Genomic DNA, 12430 nt, shown 5'->3' on the forward strand with positions numbered 1-12430 from the left:
ACATGTCGTGAGTTTTACGCAACGCACTCACGCAGCGCAAAATTCACGCATCGTCTAAACAGCCCCATAGACTATTATAGGTGCGTACGACACGCGTGAAAAGCACGCGCGTCGCACGCGCGTATAATACGCTCGTGTAAATGAGGCCTAAGTCTGCTTGTTAGAACGCTACCGTTCCAGCAGCGCCATTTTGAGATCCCGCCAGCAGCATCAGAGAAGTATCTCTGTATAGACCCAGCAGCAGACATTCTCCTAGTGTTGTAAGGGGTCCTGGTAGTTTGCTTTGACTTTCTGACCATCAGATGGCCGCTGCAGGCTCATGTCCAGGACACGCCCCCGATATTAATTGTTTTGATGCTGGATGAAGGCAATGGGATACATGCTCTGGAGTTCTCCTCATGCAGTACATGTAGGTTATGACTATTGCTACCAGAATGGCCATAAAAATGTTATATATACGCTTCTGTTTCACATTCATGTCGGCATCTGATGTGTTTTTTTTGGGCATAAATTGTAGGCTGTCTCTCATGTTTTTGCTGCAGGTGTGCAGCAGAGTGCGCGAGTATCAGTCCCGTTATCATTTAATGAGGCTAATTCTTTGCCTTTCTACCATGCTACTTATTTCCATGCTGGATGTTTTATACTGTGGCGTCACAGAAAATCCACCTGGAAAAATTTATTTGCATGTGAACCAGTTTGCAGAAAATAAACTAATATGCATTGCAAAATCCATGTCAAAACAGAGACACATGTGAACAGAGCCTTAAGAGCCATCTTCACAGATTTTGTCATATTTGATGGGATATAATAGTGCTGCATTCACCATTATGTGTTATGTTTGGTTTTTTGTTTTGTATTCTACTCAAAACTGATATTTTGAATGCAACAGACTACATTATAAGTCACTGGGCTCCATCACGGGTGGTTGTTATCCATCGTGCAGGTGTGAACAGAGCCTTAGTTACAGGGTGACATAAAATTGCTATGATCAACATAAGGAGAGAGGGTTCTAATCACAATCTACGAGGAATAGGGGGAAACAATATGAAAAAGGGGCTTCTTATATTCCCACTACTGCAATAAATAAGAATGTTACACGTCTCTGAAGATCCTGCATCTCTTGAGGCGACGTCTAATATCTCATCATTTTATATTCCCAGGATATGCTATAAATGTCTGATATATGGGGGTCCCACCTCTATATCGAGAACGGGGTTCCCCCAAGCCACCTGGTGAGGTAATGACTGCATCCAGGTGGAGAATGAATGGAGAGTTGACCACACATGTGAATGACACTCTCCATTCTCTTCTATAGGAGTTCCAGAAACAGCCGAGCACGCCCAGAGGTGGGAGCCGTATCTATCAGACATTTCTGGCATATCCTGGGGAAAAATGTCAGTGTTGGGAATACCCCTTTAATCCATGTAGTGACGGCTCTGAGAAGATGTTTCTCTCAATTCTCAATAAGTGATACTCTGTATTTCACACATGATGTTGTCCCCTGTATGATTTACAGCTTCTCCTTTCTTCAGAAAGACGTCTGCAGTACTAGATCCTCCACTTTCTCCAGTTTTCTCATCTTCTCCTCCACAACGTTCCTTCTGAATGACCCACCAAGCGATGGAGAAGGACAGGAATGAGATGAGCAGAAGAATATTAAACTTCACCTTGGATATTATCTACCTGTTGAGCGGAGAGGTAAACTTTTCTACATTATAGAACAAGTCACACACAGGGAAGGGACAATACATAATAGGAAGTGTTAGGAAGAATCCAGTGTCCTGTATAACAGCGTCCAGACCTTCCAAGTGACGTCAAGAAGCCAAAAGCAGAAAAGCTGAAGCACAGCGATTAATATGGTCCGTTATGTGTCATGTCACCAATGCAGCAATAGTTATGTTGTAGAGCAATGAGATGGACAAGTAGGAGGAACCAGGAGGATCAGGCTGACATCTATATAGAAATATAGAAGATGACGACAGAAGGAGAGCACATTGTCCATGTATAGATGTAGCCATCTTTATCTTGACTTTTAATGCATTAAATACACAGTGTCAAAGTCTTTAAGCTGACTTTTTCAATGGCTTTTGTTGATATCACGCTGCAGCAAGTTATCAGTCAGGATAAAGATGGCTGCATCCGTAGTAGCCCCCTATATTATTTCCTTTTTAGTTTTGGTCTCCGTTCTTTTTTCTCAAAGTCTTTATATAAGTGAGGTCTCCTTCATTACAGATGTGGTAGTCACAATCTCCCTCTTTCTACTGAGGCGGGAATACTGTTTACAGTTCTCTAAGTTTCTCTCTCCATACACAGGAGTACACAATAGTGAAGAAGACATTGGGTGCCTGTACAAATCCCATCCTCCATCTCCAGGAGTCAGGTGGGTGGCGCAGTAGTCAGAGCCCCATCACAGAGCCTCCCCCTCACTCCCAGATACATGAGATGAACAATAAGAAGAAGATCTTAGAACTGATCTACAAGATGACTGAGCTGCTGACTGGAGAGGTGACACTGCTGGGAATGCTGGGAAATTCTACAGTAACAGCACTCGAGGTGTCTGGGTGATGACTCTATCATTGTGTGTGTCAGGTACCTATAAGGTGTCAGGATGTCACTGTCTATTTCTCCATGGAGGAGTGGGAGTATCTAGAAAGACACAAGGATCTGTACGAGGAGGACATGATGGAAAATTACCGGCTGCTTACATCACAAGGTAAGAAGAGAGACATATATTTGGCATTACTGTGAGCACAGGCTGGACTGGCGTCCATGTTGAAGTCTTAATACCGTCATGTGCAGTAGATATACACGTGTGTACAATAGGGATGCACGATGCATCGAAACTTCAATACTGTTTCGATACTCTGCATCCACAAATGGTTCGATACCGTTATTTCATGTATTTCGATACTTAGCTGTGCGGCCGCACAGCTCAGTATTGTAACACATGAATATATGAGAGCGGGGCTGCGGCTGTGTGATACAGCCATTGCCGCACTCCTGAGTCCTGATAACAAGTGTGCAGGGTCAGGATGATGCGATGCGGCCAGCGCTGCACTAATGAGCGGCGGCACTGAAGACAGAACATGGCCGGCGCACTGCAAAACACCCCCATGTTCTGTTCTCCGTGCCTGAACCGCTGCTAATTTGTGCAGCGCCCACCGCATCACCTCTTGCTGACCGGGCACGCACTTCCTGTCAGGAGCAGGGCAATGACTGTATTACACAGCCGCAGCCCCGCTGGCAGAGATCAGAGAAACCTCTCCTCTACGCCGCTATTCCCGTGAATGCTGTGATCACAGCGGACTGCAGCATTCAGGGGAAAATGAGAAGGGGGGGATGCCCCTTGGATCGCGTCACAGGGAATTTCTGTGATGCGATTGAGGGACATACCATATATTGGCAGACAGCCCAGGGTCCATTGAAGGACCCCAGGGCTGTCCTACCATATTTCCTGTTGTTAGGGCATACTTAGGTATGTCCTAACAACTGCCTGTGTACTATCAGTACACAGGCTAATGTACTGGCATATAGATATATGCCTGTGTACTATCAGTATATAGATATATGCCAGTACATTAAAGTTTAAAAAATAAAGTACACCTTTTTTACAATAAACATTAAAAGAAGTCTCAATACATAAAATATACACATATTCGATATTGGCGCGGCCGTAATAACCTGCACAACAAATTTTTTGTATAATTTATGATGTGTACGCTTTAAATAAATAAAATAAAAACTGCTTTCTATAACTTATTGTGGGCCACAAGGTGTGATGAATTTAACGCCCATGTGCCTTATATTAATAGTAATTAACCCCATCATGTACCTTACATATTAACCCATTATGACTGAGAAACATGATGGGGTTAATTACTATTAATTTGAGGCACATGGAGGTTAAATTCATCATCACACCACGCGCCTCACATCAGAAAATGGAAGAACTTTTTTTTTTATTACTGTTGGCAAAGTATCGAATTGGTATCGAAATCGCAATACTAAACGAAGTATCGGTAGTCCAAATTCTGGTATCGTGACATCCCTAGTGTACAATGACATGTAATGTAAGAGCTCCACAATTTCAGCTCTTTTGACATCATGTTAGAGCCCTACGTTTCGTGCTGCCGGCTGCTCACATTACATGTGGCAATTTTCATACACCTCATGTGGGTTTTTGCCTTCCTCTGGATCAACATGGTAGGATTATAGGTTGAACTTGATGGACCTGTGTCTTTTTTCAACCTTATTAATTATGTAACAAGGAATTTATTGACCAAAATCTACCACTAATATAAAGTACAATGAGTTCTGAAAAAACAATCTCAGCATGGCATGGATAAGTAAAAGCTTATTCCCACTCATGGTATGTCCACACACGGCGTAAGCACTGTGCAATTTCCCACTGGATTTTCTGTGGAAATTCCGCAGCATTTTCACAAGAGAATTGATATTCTGTAGATTGAGAATCCGCACCGCACTTCTTTTCTACCTATTTTCTCCACAGCGCTGCAAATTTTCCACAATGAAATCTGTTGCAGAAAATCTGCAGCTAATCTGCCCAGTGTGTACATACCCTTAAAGTGACACGTCAGATTTGAGAAATTGTTCTCTATTAAATAGGTCAAAACTGGCTGTGGCTGTAACTGATTAAAGCCAAAAATAGTTTGGTCCTTAAAGACTATGTACACCTTTTTAGGCATTTATTTCTTTTTTTGTTATTAAATATTCATTATAGGTGATTACAAATGTTTTTGATTTGACTTTGATTGAACATTTTTTGCTGTTTTTACGTGATCAGGGGACTGAAGAGTGCGTACACTCCTATAAGGGTCATGTTACTTTTTACAACCATACCACCTACCAACACCTGTCCCCTATAATAAAACTCAGATACTTGGGTTGGATAAATTTGACCACAGCAGCCATTTTATTTACAAACAAACATAATGAAACAACAATTTACAAATAAGAATAACAATGGAAGGGGAGTCCTTGGAGCTCCAAAAGTCTGTCAACCAAACAGCCCACCTGCATCGTATTTTACTCCCAGCCGTCACCCTACTGGCTCAGGGTCACCGTCATACCTGCAGTTGGCTGACCTAAACCGCAACCACTCCTCGGGTGACCACCCAGCAGGAGTCCAAATTGACCAGACTACCAACCATAATAAATTAGGGAGGGACCATACTTAGACACCTTTAGGTATGCAAGCCCCCAACCAGAAAGAGGGCCTTTTCGATCCCTTCCTGCAGGCGCAGAGTCCACAGATCAATCCCCACAGCCGTCAGGTGCACATCATCACCTAGCTAATAATTACCCAGTCCATCCTCGAAGTCGTAATGACGCACAAAGATGCCCCCGTTCCTCACCACAAACCCCAAAACCTCCCTATTGACCTTCACCTGGGCCTTATTTAAGCGCGCCACGGACCTCGTACTTAATCTCCCTAATCAATTCCCGAAAAGGGGGACTACCCAAATTATTACCCCCCCCACATGCAAAACCAGAACATCCGTGGCTCTATCCATCTGCGCAAACCTGGGTACATCAGGCAACACCCGACTCCACACCATACATCTACTCCCCAGCCACCACACCAATACCTCCTCTTGCCGAAAACCCAACAGCCGCTCGTCCGGACGAACATCGGCCTGCGCTGCCCCCCAATGAACGTAAGAATGCCCGATGATCCACACCAATCGGCAAACGAAACCTAGCACGATAAAAACCAAAAATATTAAAAACCAAACCTATGCACAGATGGAAGAAAAGAGGAGGGAGGGGGAGGAAAAAAATTAAGACCAACACACAAAATTATCATAAAAACTGCGGGCGCACGTATAACTAGAAACGGCGGGAATCCCACCGACATATCCGCTTCACCACGTCCGCCCCCAGCCCCCAGGACACCGCCTCCATCGTTGCCCCAATACGAAATTAATGGGGGGAAAACAAGGACACCTCCAACCCAACTGCCGCAGGCACCTATAAAAAACCTAAGTAAACTGGTACTTGGAGAGAAAGGACCCGTCCGCGTGACACAACAATTGCCTACCCACAACCTGCCAAACCTCTCTGTAGCCCGCAAAGCATGCGACCGGGCACATCCTGGCCCCCTGGCTGTCCCCAACACCACTCTCTTACCACGTCCCCCCTGATGATCAGTCTTAGAGCGCCGGATCCAGAATTCCACACTCCTGTCCGCCAACAACACATCTTCCATCCTTAACCCCCCAGCCCTCTTAGTGCTGGCGCCACCAGCTCCTCCACCCTCAGGGCCCCAAAAAATGCCCACGAGGACGCCAATCTATATAGAGTCACCTCAAAATTAGAAAAACAAACATCCACCAACACCCCACACAACTGTTCCAACATCACAAAAGACACAGGGCGTCGACGATCCGGTAACATTCTCCCCTTCCTATAACTCTTCAGGGCCTGGCCAACCAAAAAAACTTTTTGTAATATCCCTGTACCCCCGGAGCTTAAAACCAAAAGTTAGGGCTACCACAAAACGATATAACCTTGGACACGGACCAGTCCGCGATAGAGACCTGTCCCAGAAAAACCAGCAACGCCACCACCCGATCGTCATCTGTCCTTACCCCATTCAGAGCTGCCAGGCAACTTTCCCAATACCGCCATGCAGAATCATAAGCAGACCAAGTCCCAGGAGCAAGCAAAGCCCGAATCAATGCTCCAGCGGCTCGTAACCCAGCCCCCACAGCCACTCCGGGCAAGAGATCCCTCCCGTATCCGCGTCCAGAGCCATCAATCGGAAACTGTCCCACTGCAATCGAGAAAGAGAGTCCACGATGTCATTCTGGACCCCTGGCACATGAACCACCACAATCCATGCGTTCAAGGACAGGCAACGTAAAAAGCCGGACGACCGGGGGGGAAGAAGCTGACACATTATTAATAGCCCCCGCCACCCCCAAATTGTCACAATGGAAACGGACCTTGCTTTCCCGAAACCTCTCGCCCCAAATTTCCATCGCCACCAAGATAGAAAAGAGTTCAAGGAAAGCAAGGTTCTTCACCAAACCCAAAACCACCCACTTCTGCGGCCAGCGAGCAGCGCATCACTGCCCCTTGCATTAAGCCCCAAAACCCACGCCCCCTGCCGCGTCTGTAAACAACTCCCAATCAACGCTGTCCACCACTGGGGACATAATAAAGGACTTCCCATTATAATAATGTAAAAACTCAAACCAAACCGCCAAATCCGCCCTGAGCTCTTTATTCAGCCAAATAAAATGATGTGGGGCTGACACCCCGGCCGTCGCTCCCGACAGCCGCCTGCTAAAAATCCAACCCATGGCATGATCCTACAAGCAAAATTGAGCTTTCCCAACAAGGACTGCAACACGCGCAAGGAGATCTTCCGCAAATGCCTGGCCCGATCCACCTCCGCCCGCAAAGCCTCCAGTTTATCCTCCGGAGGCCGACACTCCATCCTCACAGAATCAATGGTGATTCCCAAAAAGACCAGACAGGAGCTAGGCCCCTCTGTTTTGTCCAGTGCCAAAGGTACACCGAACCTCCTCGCCACCCACTCCATTGTGCTCAGCAAAGTAGAACAAACCAAATAACCGGCCGGACCAACACACAGGAAATCGTCTAAGTAATGTATTACCGACGAGACCCCCGCCACATCACAGACCACCCACACCAGGAAGGAACTAAAAGCCTCAAAATAGGCACAGGAAATCGAGCACCCCATTGGGAGGCAGCGATCCACAAAATAAGCCCTGTCCCAATAACACCCTAACAGCCGTACGCTATCAGGATGTACCGGGAGGAGGCGAAACGCCGATTCGATATCTGTTTCTCCATTAAAGCCCCCGCCCCATACTGACGCACCCAGTCAACCGCCGCATCAAACGAGGTATAAACCCCCGAGCAGAGCTCAGGAGAAACCCCATCATTAACTGACTGCCCCCGCGGATAAGACAAGTGATGTATGAGCCGAAACTTATTCGGCTCCTTCTTGGGCACTATCCCCAGCGGCGACACCACTAAATCCGGCAATGGGCAATCCCCAAACGGACCCACCATACGCCCCAACTCAACCTCCTTCCGCAACTTATCCCCAACCACCCCCGGATACTGCAACGCCAAACGCAAATTTTGCAAGAAAAACGACACCTTATGAGCGGGGGCAGGGATACGGAAACCAACCTGAAAACCATTCAACAACAAAACTGCCCTAGATCTATCAGGGAATCTATTAGAAGGGGCTTCATTTCTTCCCACTTCACCGGAGTCAGGCCCTTGACTAGCGCCCCCTGCCCCCCGTCCTTTACCTTTCGGAAAACACTTAACGGCCCCGTGGGAAAACCCGCCGCAGGAGGAACAGCTATGTTTAAACTTACAACCCGGTCCGAACTTACACTGGCCCTCATTAAACTGCCAGCAGAACCCGGATTTTCCTCCTGCCCCACCCGATCCCCTGCCAGAAGGCACTGAGGGGCCATCTGAACTGGCCCCACCCCCAGGAAAGGACTGGCCAAAGCGCACCAGAGCCATGACACGCAACCACAACCCAATATCCTTGTTATCCCATCTAATGTCAGGCCGCACGGCTTTCCGCTGCCGGAACTGCTCATCATAGCGCAGCCATGTCTGCCCGCCGTAAACTCGATAGCATCCATATAACAGAAGAGCCCGGAACAATGCTCTGGCGTCTTCTGCCCTATCACGCTTTCCAAAATCGCAAACGCCTGCAACCAATTAACAAAAGTTTGAGGAATCAACCGATAGCGACGTTTTTCTTCCTTCTCCTTTTTACTTTCCAACCATTTCCCTTTATCTAAATTGAACTTCTCTAATGGCAACAATGAAAAAATGTAGACATATACTGCCTTCCATATTTTTTCCCTGACTTCAGGCTTCAGATGCGCCCCTAACGGGCCCTCAAAACATACATACACCTCACCCTTCGCCTTATCATCCAACCTCACATCATCAACCGCCCCATCCTTCTCTGTCTGCACAGACACTGCCGCACCCGTTTCCTTAGACACCTGGCGTACTATCCACCAATGCGGGCCCCACCGACGGCGGCACCCACGCTGAAACAGGAGACGGGGAACTCAACACCCCCCCCTGCATCGCGCCAAAAGCTCACGCACACAACCCAACAATTCACGAATCTCCCCCCTCACAAACACCACCACCGGAACCACCCCCGCTACTCCCCGTTGGCGCAAGTGAAAAACCACCCCCCACCCCCGGGGACCGAAATATAGCAGGCAATGAAAAAGTAGGAGATATCAACTCACCGGGCTGCGCAGGTGCTGTGTCCCCACCAGCCGGGGCAAAGGATTCATCCAGACGTCCATCCTGTTCACCAAACTCCCAGTCGTCAACTTCATCCGGACGAGCTGGCCCCGGACAAGCGCTACATGACCAACACCCCCGACTCTCCAAGGAAGCGCTCCGGAGTATCGCGGACGAACTGGGCCTCTCACCCGTCTGTTGGGGGCCTCGTCCAGCCCGCGGCCTGCAGGTAGCCGCCCACCTGCCCGCTGTTCCACCACCGACCATGGTTAGCAACAATAGAGAATAAGACCCAATATAGTTGGCGGGCAAATTATGATCAATAGAGATGGATGCCTGCCGGCAAAAAGGCCCTTTTTAACAACTATAAGCAATAAAATAACAAAATTTTATTAGGCAAATAAGCCAAGGACACACTACATAGAAATTAAAAGTACATGTCCACTGCCACCATTGACCAGCGTAGTGCACTGTATATCAGCAAGGAGATGCAAAGTGTCAGCGGCTGCAGCACGCCGCACTGAATTCAAAGTGAAGTATGAGAAGTCAGCAGTTAGACAATTGTTAACATTTCAAAAAAGCCCCCCCCGACATGTTTCACTGCGGATGCAGCGTCTTCAGGGGTATCGGGCTAATGGTACACGCCTGGAACCCGGGAGATCATCACGCTGACAGGCGGGCTGCCCGACTGGATCATCGCCAGCACGGCCCGCCGCAAATCCTGGATCCCATCGACTGGAGGCAAAGGGCAGTCCCAGATGCAAGGGAGCCTGCCCCCCCCACCTCTGCTGAGCCAGGCCGGCTGACAGGATTCCTCTCAGACCGGGCCGTCCTGCTCCTAGCAGCCGAGCGGGGAGCCCGGCCTGGAGGGTCCCTCGTGAGGCTCCTTGCCCGGCGCCTGGCTCACGGCAGGACGTCAGGGCTCAAGCTCTCCGGAGGCCTCGTGCGACGGGACCGCCACCGAGGAGATGACGTCACCGCCTGAGCCCTGGATCCACCCGCCGGCACATCCTCTGCTCCTGCCGCCGGAGCAGAAGGCTCCAACAGCTCCTCACCACGTCCGCTCACCGCCGAGCTCGAAGCCGCCGGCAGTGGGCCGGATAGCCCCAGCCCCTCTGCAAGCCACGCCATGCCTTGTTCCACTACGGCCGCCCGGAGCTGAGTAAGTAGGGCATCCATTGTCAGAGTAAGACAGCGCAAGCTTTCCTGTGCTGCTAGTGTAATGGCGGCGTCCTTCCTCTCTGCCCACCCTTAAATATCCTAGCCTCGCCCCACTAACCTCTGCCCCCCCACTACCTCCTAACCACCCCTCCTAACTCCCTTAACTCATTCCCTGCCTACATCCCTGATCTGGGTGGCCTCCCGCCAGGGCTTTCTTCCGGGTCCGGCCTCTACTATACAGCTGTTATGTCTCATCCATACACAGAAGCTGGATCATTCGCTAGCAGCCGTATCCGTAATTGTAGTGAACAGATGACTCGGCTGAAAGCGGGTCCTGTATCTCTAACACACAGGGTCACAATAATATTAATCACATTTAAGTTGATGAACATGGATACACAGGACCCGCTCTCAGCCGAGTCGTCAGTTCGCTACACTTAAGGATTCGGCTGATACAGAATTATCGAGCTTCTGTGTATAGAGGAGACATAACAGCTGTATGGTAAAAACAAAAAAACATGTTTAATTAAAGTCAAATAAAAAAAAGCGTGTTAAATAATCTAAAACCAATATATATATTAATAAGAAATAATTTCAACAAAATATTGCCTTATAAGTGTACACAGCCTTTAAGATACTAATAAGCAGGTGGCACCATGACAGTTTTTTTTGGTTGCAGGAACGCTTAAAATAGAGGCACCCTATGTCCCGCCACTTTCCCACAGATACAGTTAAATATTACGGCGGAGCAGGGAGCCATCGGTACCCTGCCATTCACTCTGGTAGGCCAAAGTCTACTTTAGGCATGCGGCTTACAGGGTGCAGGAACATCGACACAGGTAGTGGGGACCTCAACATTGTCATTTCGGCTCTGATAAATAAACATAGACGTGTTGAGAGAAGTGTCTGATATATAGACAGATATACAATAGTAATGTATTCAGTCACTATGTGTTTCCTACAGATGAATCCAGTAGGAGAAATCCACCAGATGGATGTCCCTGTCCTCTGTATTCCCAGGACCGTCCAGAGGAAAATCAGAATGTCCCAGAAAACCATCAGGTAGATGAAGCTAAGCCCTATACGAGATCTATATAGGAGTGTGTGGAACTTTTTGATCCTGTGGTCATAAATGTGGTCATCAATTTTGGTGGTTTCTTATGTTGATCTGTTAGATTCTTTGCACTCTCTGCTGTATTGTACTGAATTGTCACATATTTGAAATCAGGGGGCAGATCTGACTAATATTAAAGCGGAGGATGAAGCAGAAGAAGAGTGGATGAGAGGCGATCAACTGTGTAAGAGTCAAGTGGAGGAGGACGTTCCAGGAGATGTTACCACAGGTAAATAATGAATTTAGAAAGTGAATTTGGAAGTTTTTTTAAGATGAGGTTCTTCCTTAGTTCTACATTACAGTAACACTTCAGACAATGTGTTATACATAGGGCAGGACCTGAGGGAGCTGTGACTGCACATCGCTCATTCAAATCCCTCGGAAAACTAATAAAAAGTGTTCAAATCAGGGTTTTCAGTAGTGTACAAAAAAAACTGTTAAGTTCCAAAAAAAAAACACCTTTTCGCACATTCCCTCTAAAGTCATTTAAAAAATAAACAAAAGTGGTATTGCCGCGTCCGTAAAAGTCAGATTTATTACAATATAATTTTATATTACAATATAATATAATTTAACTCGCATGGTGAACTCTATAAACAAATTATCAAATACTAGAATCCCTGTTTTTTAGTCACCTTAGCACTACAAGATAGTGTAATAAAAGTTGTATGTACCAATAAAACTATAGCACGCCCTGCAAAAAATAACTCCTTAAGCTACATTCACATGAGCGTATCAGATTCACGCGTGTGAATCTGGGCCGTTATGCATCAGTGTGCTTTGCGAGGGGCATGCGTTATTCATGCACTCGCAAAGCACATCTCTTTTTTTAATTATTATTTTCAATTGAATTGATGTGTAAGT

General features: G+C 47.3%; 1 pseudogene; it reads left to right on the forward strand.

Moving 5' to 3' along the window:
* The first annotated feature begins 329 nt into the window (after positions 1–329).
* The window catches only part of LOC142656808 (uncharacterized), a 609035-nt pseudogene continuing 596934 nt past the window's right edge, over positions 330–12430 (forward strand).

Source organism: Rhinoderma darwinii, chromosome 1, assembly GCF_050947455.1.
Source record: "Rhinoderma darwinii isolate aRhiDar2 chromosome 1, aRhiDar2.hap1, whole genome shotgun sequence".
Lineage (NCBI taxonomy): Eukaryota > Metazoa > Chordata > Amphibia > Anura > Rhinodermatidae > Rhinoderma > Rhinoderma darwinii.